General features: G+C 36.2%; 1 protein-coding gene across 2 annotated transcripts in view; it reads right to left on the reverse strand.

Moving 5' to 3' along the window:
- Positions 1 to 13626, reverse strand: part of PALLD (palladin, cytoskeletal associated protein) — a 408346-nt gene extending 394720 nt beyond the window's left edge. For both annotated transcript variants that reach the window (XM_030312774.1, XM_030312775.2), the window contains exon 1: positions 13507 to 13626. The gene's annotated coding sequence lies outside the window, so the exon portion shown is untranslated. The remainder of the gene's footprint in view (positions 1 to 13506) is intronic.
- Positions 13627 to 23539: the final 9913 nt, after the last annotated feature.

Below are 23539 nucleotides of genomic sequence, written 5' to 3' on the forward strand. Positions count from 1 at the left end.
AGCTCATTATCTTAACCATACACTTTCCTACCAATATATTATAGTTTCACAACCAAGAATCCTAAGCAATATTATCAGACTAATAAAACTGGATCAGTTTTCTGCTATTTCTGCTAATATCAGAGTTCTGCCATTAATTTAATTATACTTAGTGCAAAGTGAACATGATAGGATGAATTTTAAGCCTTCATAAAAAATTATATGAGATAGTTTAAAGGAAACTTATGAATGATGAAACACTTTTTAGTTCCTTTTTTCAAATAGGGAGTGTTTGCTGGAGGCAGATTAAATCACCTGCTTATTAACTTATATTTTGGTTTTAAAGAGGCGCCATCTGACAGGATCCAGTTGTCAGGATTAGGTGTAGCTTAAAAACTGCTTGCATAGTGAAAAAGAAGATAATAGCTCTATGGCATACATGGTTTGGGTTTAATTTGCAACCCAGTTATTGCTGCTAGAACATGCACAGGGTCTAGGGAAAATGCTCATTGAATGCGGATGAACAAGGGAGGTTTCCAGGTGGCCCAAACTCACTGGGAAATCATGCTTCAGAGATTTTCATGTCAGTCCACACCCCAAAATTAAAAGATTGTAATCAAAAGAAATACAACTGCAAACATCTCCATTATTTCCCTCAGATTTTATGTTTTATTTCAAACGGTGTTTTCGGTAATTCTCTGCTGGTGTGATAGATACAGAACATGAAATACACTGAAGAGAACTAATTATACTGTCTTTAATGAATAAAGAAGTGAGATGAACGCCAAAAACTTTAACAAGTTCCAATTTAGCAAAGAGAATTGAAAGATATTGAAATTTTGAGGAATAAGGTATTCTCCTACATCTTTAATTCTTCCCTGCCTCCCGCCTCTATCCTCTTCTGGAATTTGAATTGCTTGGAAATTCTTCTCTTCATCTTTTTTCTCTTTCATATATTCTTCAACCATCATTAATAATTTATTTTAATTGTTACTTCCCTTAACGCTCTCATATGCCACAGCTATTTCCTAATATCTTAGAATTTGTATAGTTCTAGCTTCTTCCCTTTGAGAGAAAATGGCTCTTTGCTAGCCCTGCGCATTTTATAATTACTCTTCCTTTCTTCCACCACCCTTTCCTGGAAAGGTAACTTGAACTTGAAATCAATTGAATGCTGTTTATTTATCACTTAGTATGTTCCAGGAAGTTTCAAGGAGGGCAGAGATGAACCAGGCATAGTTTCTCTCCTTTAATGTTTTTGTAATTTAATAGGAGAGATTAGAGGGATAAGACAAGAGTAAAAAATAACTCAAATACAAGGAGAACCATGATAATTGTTATTAAACATAGTTTAAGCATACTGCAGTAAGAGATCGAAGATGGTGGGAGAGAACATATTTACAAATTTGGCCATGTCATTCTTTTGGTATCTGTTTTCCAATGGTACAAGCTCCATTGGATAAGAGAGGGTCCAAAACGTGACATGCAGTTTATCTGTGGGCTTCCGGACAGCGTGCCCTGAGGGAAACTCTCCAGCCTCAACCTCTATCTTCATACTGACACATGCTGCAATCATGCCCTGTGCTATTCCTTGAAAATTCCACGTTCTGTCATGTCTTCGTGTTTTGCACATGCTTCCTTTCTGGTTTTCTGTTTCAAACTCCAGTTTGTCCTTAAAAACTTGATTATTTCACTTGTTTTTGGTGCTTTCTGACTCCCCAGTCCATGTACTTTTTTCTTCCAAACGTGACACTTTGCATAGTATTTTAACATTTGTCTTATTGAGTTATTAATATGAGTTAGAGAACCCTTTGTCCATTAGACTGTGAACACCTTGAAAGAAGAGATGTAACTGACAGTCTTGGAATGGCGAATGCTTGGCACAGTGTCTGGGTCATGGCAGATGACGAAGAGAAACCAAGAAATACTTGGTACTTGAGACATGGATTGAACCCTTCCTAGGATTTGATGGGAGACAGAGCCATGTGAACGAAGACAGGAGGCAGAAATGTTTCATTCCCTCCCCTTGCTCTCAGCCATCCAGGTCCCACTGCAGGATGTGTCTGGGACCAGGTGTCCTCAGTGAAGCATTGTTCTTTTTACCCAGCTGTTTCACCTGTCTTACCAATAGTTACTCACGCCCTGGGCTCTGTTTTCTAGTAAGAACTTGATAAAGTAATCCATGCTATCTGTAAATAGCTGTTAATGTAAAAATATAAAACACACACAACATGCTCGTTTCACCAATACAAGACAGTAAGAGGTCTGACACTGCAAAATAAAAACCTTGTCTCTAAAGACATTGGTTTTTGTGTTTCTCAGTACTGGCCAAGAAAGTTTCTCATGAAAAAATTCAGAACCAGAAAAACATTTCTTTTGTTTTTTGGCATTCTTACTACTAGACAAAGAGGATTCTGTAACCCTTGATAATGCTCTTTGGCATGATGCTAGCAAGCTCAGAGTTAAATTTTGAATCACAGAAATACAAATCTTTTTAGACCCCTCTCCCAATTTTTTTTTTTTTTTTTTTACGTTCTCTGCTGACTTATTCAGTCAGCATCTTTGCTGTGTGCCCACTGTGTTAGGCACTTCTACAGGCTGGGACACAGCTGTAAGACAGAATTCTCTGCCCTAAGGAGCTAACATTCTAATAGGAGAAAAGGCAGAAGTAGGAAACTGAGAAAGTGTCAGATTCTGAATTTCTTATATTTGATTTATCTTAAATCTTTTCATTGCTTTTGGGCGGTTGCACTGTGCTTTTATTGTATACAGCCTCAAATTATCTTGCAAGTTGTTAAGGTACAAATGAAAAAAAAAAACTAAACTAAACTAAAATAAAATAAAATGCATATATGTATGTTAATATTGGTATTTGCAGACCATGACTGTTTTATTTTATCTTTTTTAATGTTTTATTTAGTTTTGAGAGAGAGTGGGAGCACGAGCAGGGGAAGGGCAGAGAGAAAGGGGGACAGAATATCTGAAGCAGGCTCTGCACCAAACAGCGAGCCTAGGGGGTGCTTGAATTCACAAACTGTGAGGTCAACCTGACTTAAAGTCTGACGCTCAACCAACTGAGCCACCCAGCCACCCTGACCATGGCTCTTTTGGAAGGCATGCTATTAGTGGGAGGGTGGTGACAGTCACAGGAGGAGGACACTCTCAGGCTAAAGGTGCTTTAGGTTCTCTCAGATTGTACCATGCAGGCAGCTGTAGATATCCTCATGGCTTTCTGAAGGTAAAGTCTTCCAGGTGAGCTTTGACATTTACGCATGATGCCAGACTTAAGCAAATATTTGGTGAAGCAAAGTTTAGGAAGGTCAGTAAATGCTATGAGGCATTATAGATGTCCTTCCACCTTGAACTTCAGTGGACAGCTTATCAGCATCTTGACTTCTCCCAAGCAAATATTTCTTTCAATTATAAACTTCCATGGTCGCCTATTTTGTTAAATCCCTATGCATATTTCATCCATTCTGAAGAATTTTATGCTGCTTAATTTATGGATTATTTCTAAATATAACTTTATGGCTTACAACTTCTTCCTAAGTTAAGCATTTGAATTCTGTTGGACTCTTGATCTATGAAATATAGAACACTCATGTAAGTTTTCATTGAACATTTTAAATTTGGTATGTACATCACTCATTCTAACACAAGCCATTTTATCATCTTAAGCTGTCTTGGCCTTACTACCCTAGTATTTGCAAAAGTATTTACTTTTGAGTTCCTGAATATAAATATAAATATGTATGATTCACAACATATATGAATATACAGAAATAAAAGAAAAGAGAAAGAGAGACAAGTTTAGAAACTATGAATAACATGTGTTTTGAGACTTGCTGACTTTTGGTGATAATTATGTGAAAACCAGATCTATGACAATCAAGATAATCCTCTATTTTGTCCGTTAAAAAATATTTGTGGAACACCCTGTGCACGATCCCCATGAGACAAGGCACTATAAGCTATTGACATGTAAAGATTTCCCGGACTGGGAGCGGGAAGGCAAGGCATATGCATGAGAAACAGCAGAGTCTAGTAGAAAGAATTCAATTAGAAACAATAAAAGCTAGCCTTTCCTGAGAACTTCCTACACGACAGCTTCTGAGTGTTGCCTGTTGCCTGCTTTCATGTAGTGAACTATTTGATCCTCAGAATAATTGATGGGGTAGTCATTATTTTTCTTTTTTATTATTTCTGTACTCAAAACTTCAGCATAAAAACATTAAATTATTTGGCTAAAGTTGAACTGTTAGGAAATGGTGGATTTAGGGTTGAAACCTGCATTTAACCACAAAGTTTTCTTTTCCTGTTGGAGATAGTATTTACTTTAAGAATTTAGATAAGGGGAGGGGCGCCTGGGTGGCTCAGTTGGTTGAGTGTCCGACTTTGGCTCAGGTCATGATCTCACGGTCCGTGGGTTCGAGCCTCGCGTGGGGCTCTGTGCTGACAGCTCAGAGCCTGGAGCCTGCTTCAGATTCTGTGTCTCCCTCTCTCTCTGCCCCTCCCCTGTTCATACTCTGTCTGTCTCTCTCTCTCTCTCAAAAATAAATAAACATTCAAAAAAAATTTTTTTAAATTAAAAAAATGTAGATAAGGGGAGAAATTTTGCAATCTGTTTATGCAATACCTTGTAGAGACGTTGAGAAGGTACTATAATTTTGAAAGAAAAAATATTTGATGTTAGGAAAGTACAGATGGGGTAGTAACATTTCGATAGGCATTTTAAAATGCATATTAGTTAGGAATAATTACACGAAAAAGATTGGAACAGCATGAACCAACAATTAATGTTGATTATCTCTGTGGCAGGGCTTGGGCAGAAATAGGGTTCAGGGGTGGGACATTTAGGAACATTTTTTGTTGTTTATTTCACATTCTTTGAAAAACAAACCAGTTAAATTATGAGTGATTTTACAATTTAAATTAAGCATTTTAATTTGTTATTTGTTTAATTATTTTATTTGTTTATTTAAACAATTTCTAAAAAAGTAACAAAAATTGTTGGTAGCAAATTCCAATGCTAAAATATTTCAAAATAAAAACTTCACCATGAAAACAAAAGTTGAAAAAGACTTAAAACTTTTGTTGCTGTTATTTTGAAATCACAGGCAATTCTTAGACTAAATTTCTTCCTTTCATTTTTATTGTTTGTCTTTTAATATTTTTCATTTTTTTATTTTTTAAATTTCCAGTATAATTACTGGAAATATACAGAGTTATATTTGTTGTAGATATACAATATAGTGATTTAACAATTCTATGCTTTCCCAGAGCTCATCACGATAAGCATCACGATGCTTGATCCCCTTCACCTATTTCACCCATCTCCCACCCACCTCCCCTCTGGTAACTATCAGTTTGTTCTCTATAGTTAAGAGTCTGGGTTTTTGGAAAAAATACAAAAACAACCACAAAAAAAAAAGTAACAAAATGGCAATAAGTACTTATTGATACTTATCTATTGATATTATTTTGCATGTGAATGGACTAAAAGCTCTAATCAAAAGACATAGGATGATAGAGTGGATAAGAAACAAGACCCATGTATATGCTGCCTACAAGAGACTTCATTTCAAACCTAAAGACACCAGCAGATTGAAAATGAGGAAATGGAGATACATTTGTCATGCAAATGGTGTCAGAAGAATGCTGGAGTAGCAATACTCATATCAGACAAAACAGATGTTAAAAAAAAGACTGTAACAAGAGCAAAGAGGGACACAACATAATAATAAAGAGGACAGTCCCACAAGAAGATATAACAATTGTAAATATGTATGCACCCAACATGAAAGCACCCAAATACATAAAAACTATTAACAAGAAACATAAAGAACTAATCAATAGTAATACAATTATCGTGGGGACTTTAGCCCCTCACTTACACTGATGGATAGATCATCCAAACAGAAAATCAGTAAGGAAACAGTGGCTTTGAATGACACACTAGAACAGATAGATTTAACAGAAATATTTTAACAGCTGTGGATCCTCTCTCTCTCTTTCTCTTTCTATGCCCCTCCCCTGTTCACTCTCTATCTCTCTCTCTCAAACTAAATAAACATTAAAAAAAAGTACACACACACACACACACAGTATATATAAACAAGCAAGCAAGCAAGCAAATCCCAGAAAGGTTCTGGGGGTCCTGCAAAGGTTTGGGGATAGTTATACTGGGTGGCAGTCATTAGGAGACTCACAAAGCCTGAGGTGAGTTCACAGCATAAATTACTGGGGTTCTTGGGAAAATAAATTAAGATAAGAAATGAAGACTGTTTACACCATCAAAACCAAAGTCTAAGTAGGCACATGTAAAAGCCATTATGGTGTCTGCCATTATAAAGATATCTTGTAAAAAGAATAATAGATTTATTGCAAATGGGAAACTTGGAAGCCAAAGCCACAAAATTGGAGGGCAGGGTGCCGTTATCAGCACTTACCACCTAATTCTAAGACTCCAAGGCTAGGATAAGTTGGTCATGGACTGTTAGATTGATGCTATTTTACCAACCAACCTCAAGAAAATTTTTGTGAAATAAGGCATATTAAAAACACCGCAAAGCTCCCAACCCAGTGGCACATCACTCTTAGGTTTTAATTCGACTCTGAGAGAACCAAGGCTTAACTAAAGAAATGAGATTCTCAAGATTCAAAGAACTGAGCACACCACATTTTGGCACACCTACATATTTAATGTCTAAGATTTACGGTCCTAGAAAGTATAGATATCTAAAAATATGACAAAATCTTACTAAAACAGCCTGGAATTGCAATGGCCATTATGGGGAACATTCCAATTAGACAAGATCATTCATTTAAGAAGTGTAATTGAAAGCAAGAGTTTCCAAATCAACAAACAGAATAAGATACCTATTTTAATTGGCATGCAGAAGTCTCCAAAATGTTTCAAGATTCCAAACAGCTTCATTGAAATATTCACTGCAAAAGTCTAATGAAAAATTATCCCACTTTACCTAGGATAATTTATCCTCCATCTCTGAAGAGACCACAAAACTGTAAAAAGTCTGAGCTATTAGCATTATGAGTGCAATAGCCCTAAGGCTAGAAACCTAAAACAACTGGGCCTTTCCTATTGCATTCTCCTTTGGGGGGCCATAATCAAATCTCTGGCCTAGAAAATGGTGTCTCATTTGCAATCAACTGGAACACTGGAAAAATGAATGTTCTTGAAGGTATGATAGGAAAAGAAAGGATTCAGTAGGCAGAAAGGGAAAGATTAGGACCTGAGCTACCTGGGTGGGAAAAAACATAGATTTTGGAACAATGCTGGAAGTGTCTCACCACAGCAAACCTCCCCAGACATAAGGTTCCTCTTAAGGATGTAACAGACTCCATCTACTTCCACTCAGATTTCCCTCAAGAATTTGACAAAAGACCTAAATATGGCCTTAGGCCACCTCTCATACAATGGAAACAAGCCAATCAGGAATGGACTACTCAGCACCTAGAGTTATCCAGCCAATGAGGGTAGGACCTGAGAAGGAACAAAGGGGAAGGGAAGGCGTGGGCAACCAGAACCTTATAAAACAAGGACCCTTGCCTATTGTCCAGTGGACATTCACTTTCGAACTTCCCCTCTCTATAAAGACAGCTTTTCTACTATTCTTCCTTTCTGATCTTATACTCTAATAAACTTTTGCCTGCTGCTCATTTTGTGTCCACCTCTTCATCTTTCAGAGCAGCAAGACAACGGATCAGGTATTGAGATAAAAAATCCTCCAACAAAGGTTTGTCGAATCCTTGACACCAACTCAAATACTCCCATATTTACCCTCAAAAGAGGGCCTCCATATGGGCCCCTCCCAAGATTGAGGGACTCTGAGAGATTCTCTAGTCAACTGCTATCACTTATCACTTAAACAATCAAGGGGAAACTAAAATGAAAATTAATGGGCTATGATGAGGGACCATAAGGTAAGCTGAGGATCAAGCACAAGCTAGCACAATTCCCACCCTCCACCAAACTCCCCACCAAGTGGGATATGTATGATATTCCTTAGGCACTTCTGGTTCCCCAAGAACAAAGGAAAGGACAGAAAACAAATGGTTAAACTGATAAGAATCTCCATCAGTTTACAAATATCTTAGTACAATTACAAAAAAAGGGGCAATCTTATCAATAGCCTAAAGTCCAGGAACTTCCTACTGTCTTAATGTTAATGCTTTGCTATAGGGAAAAACAACCTTAGCTTCACAATAGCTAAGCCTCCAGTAATCTGAGTCTTCTTTAGCATATGGAAATCCATTTAAGAAACTTCCTCTTGACCCTACCTCCCCCAACTCCATAGTACCTAACCAGTCACTCTTCACAACCCCAAAGCAGTTCTTTCTGCCCACGGGTCCTGTCCCTGTGCTTTAATAAAATCACCTTTTTGCACCAAAGACATCTTCAAGAATTCTTTCTTGGCTGTCAGCTCCAAACCTTACCATTACCCCAAAACCTCATCAGGCTACACTTTCCATGTTAAACTTACTCACTCAGGAGCTCACAGAAAGAATTCTGGGGTCAGGCGCCTGGGTGGCGCAGTCGGTTAAGCGTCCGACTTCAGCCAGGTCACGATCTCGCGGTCCGGGAGTTCGAGCCCGCGTCAGGCTCTGGGCTGATGGCTCAGAGCCTGGAGCCTGTTTCCGATTCTGTGTCTCCCTCTCTCTCTGCCCCTCCCCGGTTCATGCTCTGTCTCTCTCTGTCCCAAAAATAAAATAAACGTAGAAAAAAAAATTAAAAAAAAAAAAAAAGAATTCTGGGGAAACTGGAAGAAGTTGGTGAAGGGTGAGAATTATTAGCAGAATCAGCTTCCTTGGAACTCTATAGTGCCAGTCAGAGAGGAAGGTAAATTTCACACAGTTTCTTCCTTTCCAAATCCAGACCCATTGGTTATTGATCCTTTTGATGAGGAAGAATGAGGCAAGCTGAGGGCAAGTACAGGCTAAAAATACAAGCTAACAACCCCTCCCGCTCAAGGTGGGATATGTGTGATATTCCTTGGACACTCCTGGCTACCCAAGAACAAAGGAAAGGGGTTTAAGTTTTTGGCATGGTAATGTGGGAAATAAAGGCAAATGAAAAATTAAATTCCTTTACTGCCTACAGCTCATTGACACGTCCTTAAAACCAGCAGAGTGACCTCCCTTTAAGAGCTCAGCTGCCCCAATGATGACACTTTGCTAGGGGTAAAAGGGAATCTTAGCTTGACATTATCTCAACCTTGAGGATCCTATAAGTCTACTTTAACATGTAAAAATTCCTTGGAAACTTGCTTTTATCTCAACTCACCTGAGATATATGCTGACAATCATACTCCAAGTTTATGGCCCCCTGATATACATCTAAAGGGTTTCATGACTGAGGTTTTACTAAATGGTAATAAATGGTGTTTCCCTAGCAACAGCTAGCTCCTCAAGGTTCTGTAAACCTTGCTTCCAAACTTCCTTAGAGACGTACTCTATCCTTAAACCCCTCCCAACCTGAGGGTGTAACATCAGTTACCCATCACAACCCCAGTGCAGCTCTGCTGCCCATGGGTCCTGTCCCTGTGCTTTAATAAATCACCTTTTTGCACCAAAGATGTCTTCAAGAATTCTTTCTTGGCCATCGGCTCTGGACCACCCCTCACCATCACCCTAAAACTTCATCACTTTCTCTCCCAGGAACAACTATTGCCTTCTTGTTTGTCTTGCTTTGTGATCTGAGAATTTGACTTGGCAGCTATCAGTTTGTGGGCCTCCAAAATATGGTCAGACAGAAATGTGTGTTGCACTCCAGTTTGCAGCAGGGGTCTTACTTATTGTAGCCAGCTTTCAACAGAGTTATCTAAGTCTTACTTTTGGGGGGGGCTATCTTTAGGAGTGGCTGTGGAACTTGTATAGTATCTTTTGCATCCTCTTTGAGGGTACCTCTTGGGTCCATGAAGTTGTTCAATACTTCCAGGAATATTTACTGTTTGTCCCAGCTGAAACCCAACAAGATATTTGAAAGGATTTTTTTAAGTCTGTCTATGGTCAGAAGTTGGACAAATTGAGAGCTAATATTCAAATCCCGATAAGAATGTCTTCAAAGGACTTTCTCCTAAGCTAAATAAAACTATGTTGGGGGGGGGGGATTCCAAAGACAAACAGCTCTAAATCCAGGACATAAGAAACTTCTGGTTTGTATCTTAAAGATCTCTCTGATAGAAAGAAGCAAATTGAACATAATGTAATTGGCTGGGTTGATCAGTGCCTTGACATATTCAAGTTGCAACCCAATCCTTTGAGGAATTAAAAACAGCTGTACTATCAATTGAGGGCAACTTGTACAAATGGTCTTACAAATAGAATCTTTACAAGAACAGAAAAAGTCCACTTATCCTTTTTACCAATCCTCAAACCTCTCCTATTCATCTCAAAAGCCTTGTAGTTATTATAAAAATCCTAGCCTTAGGAAACAAAAGTTCTTCTTGGGGGAACTTGCATTCTTTCTCTGTGCCTTTGAGATGTAAATGTTCTGCCTTGGTCATCTCTAGGAACTGAGGGCCATCTCTTTGAAATGCAAAATTCAGAGAGATAATTCTTATCAGAAGAGAAAAAACAAACAAAAAGGAAAGTCTATTTGGAAATAGAAAAATCATAAAAGTCTTCTCCACAGATATCAGTAAAAAGTTTCAGCCATCTGAGCAGATAACTTATTCCATCTTCTAGAAACACTATTTGGACCCAATTGCTCTTTTATAAACTCATGAGTTTTGCATTATTATACCTGTCTCATGGCTAAAATTAAAAAAAAAAAGCTATTAAGATTTCTGTTTGCATATGTTTATATGTTTATGTATGTCTATGTACCTATGTTGCAGATGAATCAATTTTTTTTTACCTCCTGATAGCATTGCCAAAATTAATTTGTAAAGAGCTCTACTTAATAGGCTTACAGAAAATTGTTTATATAAATCAAGTATATTCTTGAAAATATAGAAAGTAACCCTAATATTTTTTTAAGTTCACATTATTAAGGATAATCTTCAGGGGGGAAAATAACCCTGCTAGTTTAAGTTTGTTGGTTTAATTATAATAGGAATGTCTTTTGAGTTATCAGCATTAAATATAAGGGGACACACAACTTTTATTTCACCTTGATTTATAAAAAGTCAAATAATCTGTTAGCAAGAAAGATAACGTGATGGTTAGCTATTTAATGTCTCATGAAATTTTCACAAATAATCTAAACATAATTGTTAAGAAGTAAATTAAATATACATAAGATAAAAGTTTATAAATGAATTTTAAACAATAATTATGTTTTATGGCATGTCTACTTAAAAATCATTTCCAAAATCTTTTTAGTAACTTAAAACCTTACAATTACACTGAGATAAGTTAAACGATGATATGCACTGAATATCTAGATCAATTCCAAATAAGATAAAATGCTGAAACATTAAATTACTGAACATAGGTTTATACACTTTTGGCCTTCTTTTACAGAGGAACTAAAAAGACTTGGGCCTATTAGTAAATAAACATTTTTTGTGCCACTCTGAAAAATTTACTATGAAGAATATACTTCTAGAAATCATAAAGTATCTTTATAAATTTGCCAACCCATAGAATGCTAGTGTTATAGCTAGTCCACAATTACTTCTTACCTTTTATTAGGAATTAAGGATCTTAAGTGTTAAGAATTCTAATTAGAATATGTCATTAAAACCATTAGAAATATTAAGGGAAACATCTCTATGCGAGGAAAGTAGGATGTGTATTTGCTAAGCAAAGGTGTGAGGTATGCAGGTTGTTTTGTAAAGGGGGAAAAAATTTTTTTTGTCCTAAAGTATAACTACTAATTGATTGTTTCAGAAAAAGAAAGAAAGAAAAAAAAAAGACAAAACATGAATGAACATAAAAAGTTGAGGTTGGTAGAAAAGGAATCTTGGGAAAGCAATTTTATGGGTAGTCAAGCTGGCTTAGGCTGGAATGGATTTATTTAAATTAAAAAAATAAGTTTTAATATCAAAAGTATGCAGGTGAAAAATTATTTACCAAATTTGTTTCTCTATCCTCTAATATGATTTAACAGTTACAAATTACAGTCAGAGTTGCTTTACTCAGTATTTGTTTTCTTTGCTAGAATTTAATTGGGTCATAGCCATTAACTAACTCTAGATGACTGAAATTCCTGACTGGAATGCCGTTATCACAGTACTCTTTGATATTCTTCACACATATTATTAATAATGAAGTGGAGTCTCTTTCTTGTCTTGTCCTTGCATATTTCAGTTAGTATATCTTTAAGAATGCATCATAGTGTTTGAAACCTGACCAGTATTGCCCCTCTACATTTTTTTTTTCAATGAAGAAATCAAGGCGGTTGTAATTGTCCAGTATAAACTAGATACTTAGTCTATTGTGAGGTATGCTATAGGAACCCTTCAATTTTCAGTTTTAGCAATAAAAAAGAAGCTCAGACCGAACTGACATAAGAGTCCCTAAGATATGAACCTTAATCCATATTAGATGCTGGAATGTGAGGGCTAATTTGTATTCTAGGAATGTGCAATCACATATTTAAAAAACATTTATTGGTATAAGAGAAATAAGATAAATCTCTTATACCTTGTCTATTGTTACCAGTAGTTTGTCAAATACACTCTGATTTTTAAAATCTGAGTAATCCAGGTGAACATTCAACTTCTTTGAGAAAAAATACTGGAAAGGACAATTATCATGTAATTTCTGTACATACATGATCAAACAGATTTTGCGTAGTATTACATTGTCAGGGCTTTCTATGTGGTCACATTATTCATACTAGAAGGCAATTAGTATTTTTAGCAAATGTTAAAAAAGTAATATGAGCCTCAAATCATTCTGTATCAACCTCATATATTGGATTCAAGACAATTTCATACGTAACTTCAAACAACATGATATAAAATCATACAGTGATGTTTAAATTTGACTGTAGTTTCCCTTAGTAAGCTTTATCTTTTTTTATAAATAAACATGTAAATTTTATTCATAGGTATAATTTAAAATGTCTGCTATTACTATCTAAACTGATTTTAAAAATCCTTTGGAAGTAGAGTTAACAACTTAAAATGTTACTAAAACCTAAAGAATATAATTTTAGGCCATCGGTATTTAGCTTAAGTATGGGTGAGGTTTTAAATTAACTATATTCATATTTTCTGTGAAACATAACATATATACAATCTTGACAAAGGTTGCTTCCATAATTACATTTAATCCTTTTGGAACTGATAGCACAAACTTAGCATGCTTAAGATTATAAGAGAAAATTCAGTTCTTTGACAGTGTAGGTGGAAATAAAGCCTATAGACAAATCTGTATTATCTGTTTCTGGAAAGACTACAAAATTCCCATTAGCTTTTCTCTCCAAATAAAAGAAAAATCAAGGCATCTTCTAAACAGTACTATAATTTCAGGCAAACTATTATACTTTTAGCTTTTTAAAAAAAAGTTTAAAAAATGTTGCCCTAATAGTTTATTAAGAAATATCTTACAAACCTTTTCAAGCCTTGGTTACTTTGAAGACTCTGAAAAGGTGATGGGTTTCAGATGAGCATTTCTTCTTTTCTGTGGGAGCAGAGGTCGGTCTTGCGTATTCATTAGAGACTGCTTGGTCCTTGGTCACTTTGAGGCAACTGTGGCCTCAGACTTGCATCTGTCCTCTTACTCCACTCAACTATATTTGGTAACTGAACTCATGTTTCAGCAGACTGCCACGATCAGGAATTCCAGCCGCGGACTGGGAAGCAACCCTGGGTCTGAGGGCTGGGTTCTTAGAAATTAAAGGCACTTAGTGTAGAGAGAACTGTATTTATAGATCTAATAAACATAGGATTTACACATATCCCTCTACACCCTGACCTTGTGGCTGGAAATCACCACCTGCCCTTTTAACATATTCTTAATCAATTAGAAGTACAGTATGTGATTCTAAGTAGAAAAAGTGATACTCATGAGAAATGCTCTTCTTATAATCATCTGCTCTGTGCATTCAACGTTTAGTCATCTGGTAGATTGTCTTGAAATAGTAAATCAAATTAACTATTTAAAAAATTAGCCACCTGTCAAATTGAGTGGAGAGTCCCACTGTTCTCTTACTTCTAGTTGTTAATTAAAAGTTATTATGGGACTATTATGTGTATTAAAGGCACAGTCCATAGTAGGATTAAGTAGGCATAAAGATACAGGGACTGAATCTTATAAACACTGCTACGCTGAGTTCCTAGCTCAATGACTAACACACTAGGAGCATCCAATAAATATTTGTTGAAGAAAAAATAAAAGTTAAATGAATATTTTTCAGGAGAATCATGAGCCCTCTCACACTTGTAAAAGAAAAGCTTCACAGCCATTTTATTACTTATTCGATAGCATCTCATCGTAACGTATTCTAATATTTTGAACTTCCAACTAACAAATAGAGCTAACAAGAACAGAAAGTGTTTATGTGGCAAGGTCAGGTAGCAGAGCTGAATCTAAGGGGAAAGTAATCACAAAACCTTCCAGTTAAGTTCATTTGGAAATGAAGCGCTGCGTCTTCTTTGTCTAAATAAGACCATCAGAGTCGGTCCACTTTCTTATCTAAAGAAGTTTTTTCTGATGGTGGAAAACTTAGGAAGTTCTGCTCTTGTGCTTTTTCTTCACAGGCAAAACTGCCCCTTTATAAATGGTTCTTGAAACTGGATACTTTTGTGGGCTGTATCGGCCATTGTACTTGTTAATAAGTGTTTTTAAAATTTATAGTTATGGGGAAAGACCCTCGGAATGATGAAATACATGCACTTGTCTTCTTTTTATGAAAACCCTGTAAGATAGTAGTAAAAATCCAAAAGGACCTTCTCCAGGTAGAGAAGACAGTAGAAGATGCCAGAAATGGACAAAATTGTTGGAAAATGGTTAACATAAAAATGAGTGGTCTAATAACATTGGAAAACTTAAGTGTTTGCAGAAGGATATGCCTATGAGAAGCAGTGATTAGCCCCACAAAGTCCCAGAAAGGCTCAGGAATTGTGGGCACTAGGTCCCTCCTTGAAAATAATTTTCATTGGCAATTTTGGATATTTCTGGAAGTGAGATAGGATCTGACAACAAGTATTGGTTTGAAGAATCCCTGAGGAAGAGTTAGACGCTACTATCCCATATCCACTTCAGGAAGCCAGGAGACTACCCTTTCCTACACTTGCACAAGATGTGAGGTATATTCTCTGGAAAATTTAAAACAGACAATCTCCAGCCTCAGGAACACAAAACACAGATGAAAAGGATGAGGCACTGGCAGAAATTTCTGGGAGGTTGGGTTAGAGAAGGGACAGAGGCTCCAACTGTATTAAGCGGTATATTTCTAAAAAGATAGCAATGATAGGAAAATATGAAAAAGTGGTAAGATTTGATACATCTTGGTGTGGGTGTTAGTTACGTTAATATCTGTACTCTTTGTGTTTAAAAATGTCATAATGAAAAATTAAACAAAAATCTCTATTGTGTCCTAACATAAACTGAATATGGAAGGGATTATAGGAATCAAAATGCTGTAACCTCTCCATGATATTACCTTAATTGTGGACAGAATTGCTGAGATTAACGAGGCAACTTGTTAAAAATGACATGTAAAACAAATATATTAATGCTATTAAGATAAATGGATGCTAGACATATAACTCACCCTTCATCTCAATGTTTTAAAAATTTTTATTGTTGTATTAATAGTAAACCGTGCAGGAGTCACCAAGTATATTACTTCTCTAGACCAAAATGTATCTAGAAATAACTTTTGTATATCCCAGTTTAATTTTACAATCCCACCTAAAGTGTACGTTGAGGACATGCACACTTGTGCTAATATTTTTCTCTTATTTAAAGACTGCATATTTGAAAAATGCTGAGAGTTGATTTTAAAAGTTCTCATCACAAGAAAAAAATTTGTAACTATGTGTGGTGATGAATGTTAACTAGATGTATCATGGTCATTTCACAATATATTCATATATCAAATTAGTATGTCATACCCCTAAAACTAATATAATGTTATATGTCAATTATGTCTCAATAAAAAATACCAGAAAGATAAACATTCTTGCAGTTCCTAAAAAGAGAAGAGATGGGCATGCAATGCAATAAATATTCACTGCACAGAATAACAAAAATAGAGAGTTATGAATAAATTAATGACTCATTCTTTTTTGTGGTTGTAGAATCATTCACAAATAAAAGAAAATGTATGTTTCCCCTTCCTTTTTCCAGGAAGGATAGCCAAATTTTGTTATATTTAGTGTTCCTTTGTCCTAAGAAACTTTTTATAGAAATAAAAGGCTTAAAGTGTAAAATCTCTCAAAGTGATATTGATTTGCATGTATTATTAAAACAAACCTGTCGAATTATCTATAGGGAAATGAGGGCTAGTGTTCTTAGGAAAAGATGTTGGTTTCAAGCCTGGCAGAGAGTTGGGTTCTCAGAACCTAGAAGGACAGAGGGGTGGTGGGTTCTATAGTCAACAGTGATGGTCATGCAGGGGAGGACAAGCACCCATTCCTTGAGGGGCTGATTGAAGACACCTGGGACTGGGATTAAGCATCATGGTTTTTGGGGCTGCGTTGAAAGAGGTAGATGTCTCTACTTTCTCATGGTCATGGGGGCTAGAACAATAAATCTCACAATGAATCTCAATGGTGAGCATGTTGGTCTACTGACCAGAAGGGGTCTTTCCCACGTGTGCCTGGATTGCCTGGTTCCTATATCCTGCTACAACACCACTGTAACACCAGAGAAGTGATGAAGTCATAAGAAGGAGAAAATCAAAAAAGGTAGCTTGTGGTCCTGAGATAGGCCTCCAAGCTAGATAGGATTCTATTTAAAAAGATACAGAAACGTGACTCTTCTTGTATATTGTGAGGAGTGTAGCAAATCATGCTTGTTTTAAAAATATTATAAGAATCTGAAAATCAAACCTTATTTTCCTTAAAAAAAAGACTCCTGGCAAAGTCCCTTAAGTTATTATAACAAGGTTTCATTAATACCATAGATGAGATTAGTACATAAACAGTAATACAGTTTCTCTTGTACTTTTATTATTTACCCCCAGAGGCCATTTCTATGTGTACCAAGGTTGGGAAGTGGGGTCAGTGGCCCCTTCAGTGTGTCTCAGTTCAGCTTTCAAATGATTACTTTTTTTCCTCATAAAAATTCCTGCTGCTTTGATTTGAAGTGCATCTTCCATCCATGTTTTTTTTTTTCAGTTAAGACTTTGGATCTAGTTGGGTTCTTGATTCTCTTTACTTCGAGTGCTTCCATCATCCTGAGTGAGGTCAGCATCTATTTGTTTATTTACTCCACACGTAGCATATTGGTTCTTTGACCTGCTTATTTATCATGATCTTCATCTCCATTCTTCTTCTTATAGATGTTATAAATGGACCTGCTCCATCTCTCAAATCATGTATTAGTTCTCTACTGTTTCATAACAAATTATTGAAAAAATTAGTGTCTTAAGGCAATGCATATTTATTATTTCACACGGTTTCTGTGTGTCAGGAACCAGTAGGGTCTTAGCTATGTGATTCTGGATCGGGGTATCAAGAGATTGCAATCAAGATGTTGCCCATGGCTACTTTTATCTGAAAGCATGACTTGGCCTAGAGATCTATTTCCAGGGTGGCTCACTCATGTGCCTAGAAAGTTAAAGCTGTGTTGGAAGGAGCCTTGTGGACTTCTCCATATCATCGCTTGAGTTTCCTTAAGAAACTGGATGGCAGCTGGATTCCTCTAGAGTTAATGATTCAAGAAAGAGGAAACTATAAGTCACAATACATTGTCTTTTATGACCTAGACTTGGAGGTCACATTCTATCTTTTCTGCAATATCCCTTGGTTACACAAGTCAGCACTATTCAAGGTGGGAGGGACTTCACAGGGGTATACCAATTGGTGAGATCATTGGTGGTCGTCTTGAAGGCTCTCTAACACACCTTTAGTCCATTGGCTACACTTGCATGCTCCATTTTCAAAACTGTAAACTTTCATCCTCCAGACCTCTCACTCAGTGACTACACTGACTTTTCTTCTGTACTGAGACTTCCAAGCTATAAACTACTCTATTTTCATGTTATCGATCAGTCTGCCTTACAGTTTCAGATTAATTAAGGACATGGTATATTTTAGTGCACTGGTTTACAAATGTCCTTTTAGAAGATGCAACCCTCGTTGTTCAGACAAACAATACTTCTTTGATGAAAGGGGTATGAAAAGCAGTGTGCAGACTTGCCTCCCTTGTCTCCCCTGGTGGCCCAGGAAGCTCTGAAAATCCTCTGGCTCTCAAGGAACTGGCCTATTTACCTCCACTTCTGAACATTTTACTCCCCTCATTCCTGGCACTCTCTACCAGCAAATGAGGATTATGGAACAACAAATAAAACAGTAACAGAAATCTGATCAAGAAACAAACTAAAAATTGAGGCACAAAATGCTCAGTTTAACACAGAATTGTCCTAATGAGTCGCTTATTGGTCTATCTGGTGATCCTGGTGTGTTTCAAACCGCGGTGTCTTCCTACTACTTCTTTCTCTTACTTTGTTTTCATTATTATTTTTTAACGTTTTATTGCTTTTTGAGACAGAGAGAGACAGAGCATGAACAGGGGAGGGTCAGAGAGAGGGAGACACAGAATCCGAAACAGGCTCCAGGCTCTGAGCTGTCAGCACAGAGCCCGACGTGGGGCTCGAACTCACGGACCGTGAGATCATGACCTGAGCGGAAGTCGGCCGCTTAACCCACTGAGCCACCCAGGTGCCCCCTTTCTCTTACTCTGTATCCAGCTTCGATACATGCCACAGAATCAGGGATTCCCCCAAAGACTTGTTCCAACTCCTACATATTTCCATTATCTTACATCCAACTGTCATGATGTAAGGAAACTCAAACAATGATTTGGAGACAGTAAACTTCAGATTTATGTCTCATGAGTTTTATTTTATAAGCTGTAGTTAAATCTGCTACACATGTGTAGCCCAAGCCTATGGGTGGTCTTTTGATCACAGACTTTCTGCTATTCAAGATATTTGCCAATTTGTGTATGTGCACAAAAATGAATAGAGAAAAATAATTTCATCATAACAGTAAAAAAAGTAGAGTTGATGTATGAGAATAGATTTAATAATCCATGTTTTTATATGAGTATTTGGGCACTATGATAAATCTTAATCTGAAATAATCTCATTTTCAACTTGGGTTATAGGGTCCAAGTATAAAAGTTTTATTCTTCTGGGATTAAAAGCCAGTATCACTAATTTTAAAAGCAGCTTTTGTTGAATTTAAGCAAACTAAGTTTAACATTTCTTTATAAAGACAATAACATAGATGTCAAAATGAATAAAGAGAGAAAAGTACAGATTGGTGTTTTGAATATAATATAAAATCTGGAAAACTCATTAGTAAAAAGAAGTCAGTAGTATATTAAAAGAATATAGCATGGCCAGTTGGGTTTTATATTAACATCTGAAGATCTAACATTAATTCCCACATTAATAAGTCAAAAGAGAAAAGCGATATGGCTATCTCCATAGATTATTAATGAGTCTTTGCACAACATTTAACATCCACCCTAGATGTAGAAAACAAAAACAAACCTTTATGATCCCATAAAGAAAAGAATAGGAAGAACTGATTTTGTAACAACTCTTTATAAAAATAATCTGTAAGTGTCATATATTTCAATTAAAGCAACTTTTTTTTTTTCTGGTGGAACTAGAAAAACAGATATAGGGTTTATCTAGAGGAATTAGCATGGCAAAATACCCAGGACAATTGTCAGAAAAGAAATAGTATTAGAGGAGGAGCCTTTCAAGAGTGCTGGAGTACTAACAAATTCCTTATGGATAAGCAATAAGGAATGGGAAAATGGGAAGTGGAATGACAGATCTTATTCTTGTATAGGAAGAACATTATGTTGAAATGGGAGCATATATTAAATAACTACATGTATTTTGGTCTATTTCCTGGCCTTGTTCAATTTCACAGATGCCTCTGATAGTTTAAGGAACTGGATTCCTATTTCATTTCATTGAGCAAAATAAAAGTTGTTTAAGCTCACACAAATTGGAAAAAAAAAAAAAGAATGTAGAATGAATAAGTGTGCAGTTATGAGACTCTAATAAAGATAGAATTAGGATAAAACCAGTATGCATAACTGTGCGTAGTATCATCATACATATCTATGTGTAATTTTATCTATGTATCTATATCTACATCTACGTCTATATCTATATCATCTATGCCTTTAATTTCTCTTATTTTTCTGGCATATGAAGGAAAGGACTTTACTCCAATGTGCATGTATTGCTACTTTTAAAAATGGCATCAGAGTGGGGCTCCTGAGTGGCTCAGTTAGTTAAGTGTCCAATTCTTTTTTTTTTTTTTAAAGTTTATTCATCCATCTTGAGAATGAGAGAGAGCATGAGCAGGGGGAGGGTAGAGAGAGAGAGAGAGAGAGGGAGAGAGAGAATCCCATGCAGGCTCTGCACAGTATGGAGCTCCATGTGGGACCGGAACCCATGAACTGTGAGATCATGACCTGAGCCGAAATCAAGAGTCAGATGCTCAACCAACTGGGCCACCCAAGTGTCCCTAAGTGTCAAACTCTTTTTTTTTTTTTTTAATTTTTAATGTTTATTTATTTTTGAGAGAGAGACAGAGACAGAGTGTGAGTGGGGGGAGGGACAGAGAGCAAGGGAAACACGGAATTAGAAGCAGGCTCTGGGCCCTGAGCTGTCAGCACAGAGCCTGATAGGGGCTCAAAGTCACAATCCTTTGAGATCATGACCTGAGCTGAAGTCAGGCGCTTAACCAACTGTGCCATCCAGGGGCCCCCTAAGTGTCCAACTTTTGATTTCAGCTCAGGTCATGATCTTGTGGTTCCTGAGTTCGAGCCCCACATCAGGTTCTGTGCTGACAGTGCAGAGTCTGCTTTGGATTCTCTTTCTCTCTCTTTCTCTCTCCCTTTCTCTCTGCCCCCCCCCCCCCCGGCTCTAGCTCTCTCTTTCTCTCAAAATAAATAAATAAACTTAAAAAAAAATGGCCTCAGAGGGAAAAATTGGCATCAGAGTTTATCTTGACCATTACTCCTTGTACTCATTATATTTTTCCTTAATAATAATAATTTTTAAAATGTACTTTCTAATATAATATAAGAAGAAGTGATATAGAAACATATCCCAAATATACTATTAAATGAAATAAGCACATTGTATGTTAGTTATTGTATCTGGAAGATAAAATTAAAAGAAACTTTCAATTAATCTTTTTTTTTCTTTTTGTATTTCAAATTTGTATGTGCTTGATATACTTACCATTAAAAAAATTTAAGACAAAAAAGTTAACCACATAATGAGCTTACAGTCATTTTAATCTTTTAAAATTCTTTTTTTTTTTTTACTGATGAATCTACTACAGAGTAAAAAATTTTTAAAGTCCTTTGTGTTGTAAATAGAGCATAATTAATCAAAGAAATTTTGATTCCCGTATGTTTTAATTCAGACAATTAAAAATAAATTTCATTGACTTTAAATATATTACGGTTTCTTCTAACCTTGGTCCGCTTTTGCCTGCTGATTGGCAAATCATCAGATCCATTTATAAAAGGACCGTATTCTGCACATGTGAACATTCAACTTCACCTGGCTAACTTTAAATGTCATAGCCTTTAGATGGTAGCCTACGCTTGTGAGCACAGCATCATGTGTAAACTTGTGGAATCACTGTCTTATACACCTGAAACTAATGTAACATTGAGTTTTAACTACAATTTTTAAAAAAGTCATAGCCTTTGACCCAGTCTGTCCTAGATCTGCTTTGAGAACATAATCTTAACTATAGGAAAGGCTTTATGTAAAAACACTCCAGTTTCACACTGTTTATAATAGCGAGAAACTGAAGCAACTTAAATGCAATTTATGGAACAGCTTAGTAAACTCATGGAATTCTCAAGTGGCCATAAAAACTGATTTTTCTAAAGTGTTTATATCAACTAAAAAATGCTCATTATATTACGCCAAGGGAAAAAGAAAGAAAACCAATATTTTTTATAGTTTGACCATAACTTAAACTTAAGAACCTTTGCATGGCTGAAAATTTTAATGTTTCGAATTGAGTTGGGTTGATATTTAAAAAAAAAATGAAGTCTTCACCAAACTGTATGAAGTCATTTGAATTTTTTTTTTCTCTCCATTTGGAGGGAAAGACAAAGCCACCAAAATAATTGACTATTTAAAACTGGCTTTGAGACTCATTTGATCTAAATAAAAACTGACAGCCTTCCATTTGTTTCTCTTAAAGTTTGCATTTTAAATGCCTCATGGAAATATTTAGTGAGGGAATATTAAACTTGAAAGTGCTCACTGCCAGACGACTAGGGACAGCTGTAGAACAATTTCAGAAGCTGCTTACCAAAGAAAGTCTAATGTGGAAGGGTGTGGCTGTTATTCCCTGGGAAAACAGAAAGGAAGGAAGAATATGACAAAGGAGGAAATCAGCTGTTAGACCAAAGGAGGATTTAAACACTGAAAAAATGCCAACCGTTGAAGACAGTTGCTCTGTCACACAAAATCCTGAGGTCTGTCCATCCTCTACTTCTGTTGGCCTAGCAATTTGCTTAGCTATTGCTATTTTGGGAAGGAATTTCCACAGAGCTGGCATGCCTTCAGCCCCTGAGGTTTCCTCTGATTGACTGATCAACAGGTGTTGAAAAAGCCTGTGGCAGAAATATCACAGACCCAGTGTGCTCATCTGACTTCTGTAACTGTGACTGTAGTTTTGCTTGAGTGTATCATTGCTTTACCAAGGAGCCTCTCTGTAAGAGAAAACCTAAGCAAATCATTTATGACATTTTTAGCTAATTGCTTTTCTATAGATACAGCATATGCATTTGTTAATTCTGTATGCATTTCTAATTTAGAAATTAAATATTGTACTGATGATTATACAACTAAAACCTAAATATGATACAGAATGAACTTTTTGAAGAAATGCTGTAGACATTATAATCCTAAAAAATATTAACTATCTTGACTTAATTTCGTCTTGCAAGCAAATTGTCAGAAAAGCTATGAGAACAATGGTCATATTGGTAGCAGGGGAAAAAAACAACAAAAAAAGAAAATAAAAGCATATATAAAGTACTAGGTTTCTCAAACACTTAAGGAATATAATTGGTTACACCATTTTTATGCTAAACTTCATTTGATTTTTTTCTTTAAATTTTATCCAAAGCAAAAGAAACATGTATACATGAATCATTCCAAGTTTCAATAAAAATAAGAAAATTTAAATAAGGCCCAAAATTTCAATGTATTTACCATGCCATGACTTCCTATTGTATTCAAAGTAAAAGTCAAGCTCTTTATTTAGATCTCTGGGGTCATACATAATCTGCCTCCTCACTTCATCTTTGTGACTTTATTTTCTCCTACTCACCCTGATCTTTTAGCTTCAGCCACACAGACCCTTCTGCTGTTCCTTGAACCCATGGGGCTCATTCTACCTTAGAG

This window comes from Lynx canadensis, chromosome B1 (genome assembly GCF_007474595.2).
Source record: "Lynx canadensis isolate LIC74 chromosome B1, mLynCan4.pri.v2, whole genome shotgun sequence".
Lineage (NCBI taxonomy): Eukaryota > Metazoa > Chordata > Mammalia > Carnivora > Felidae > Lynx > Lynx canadensis.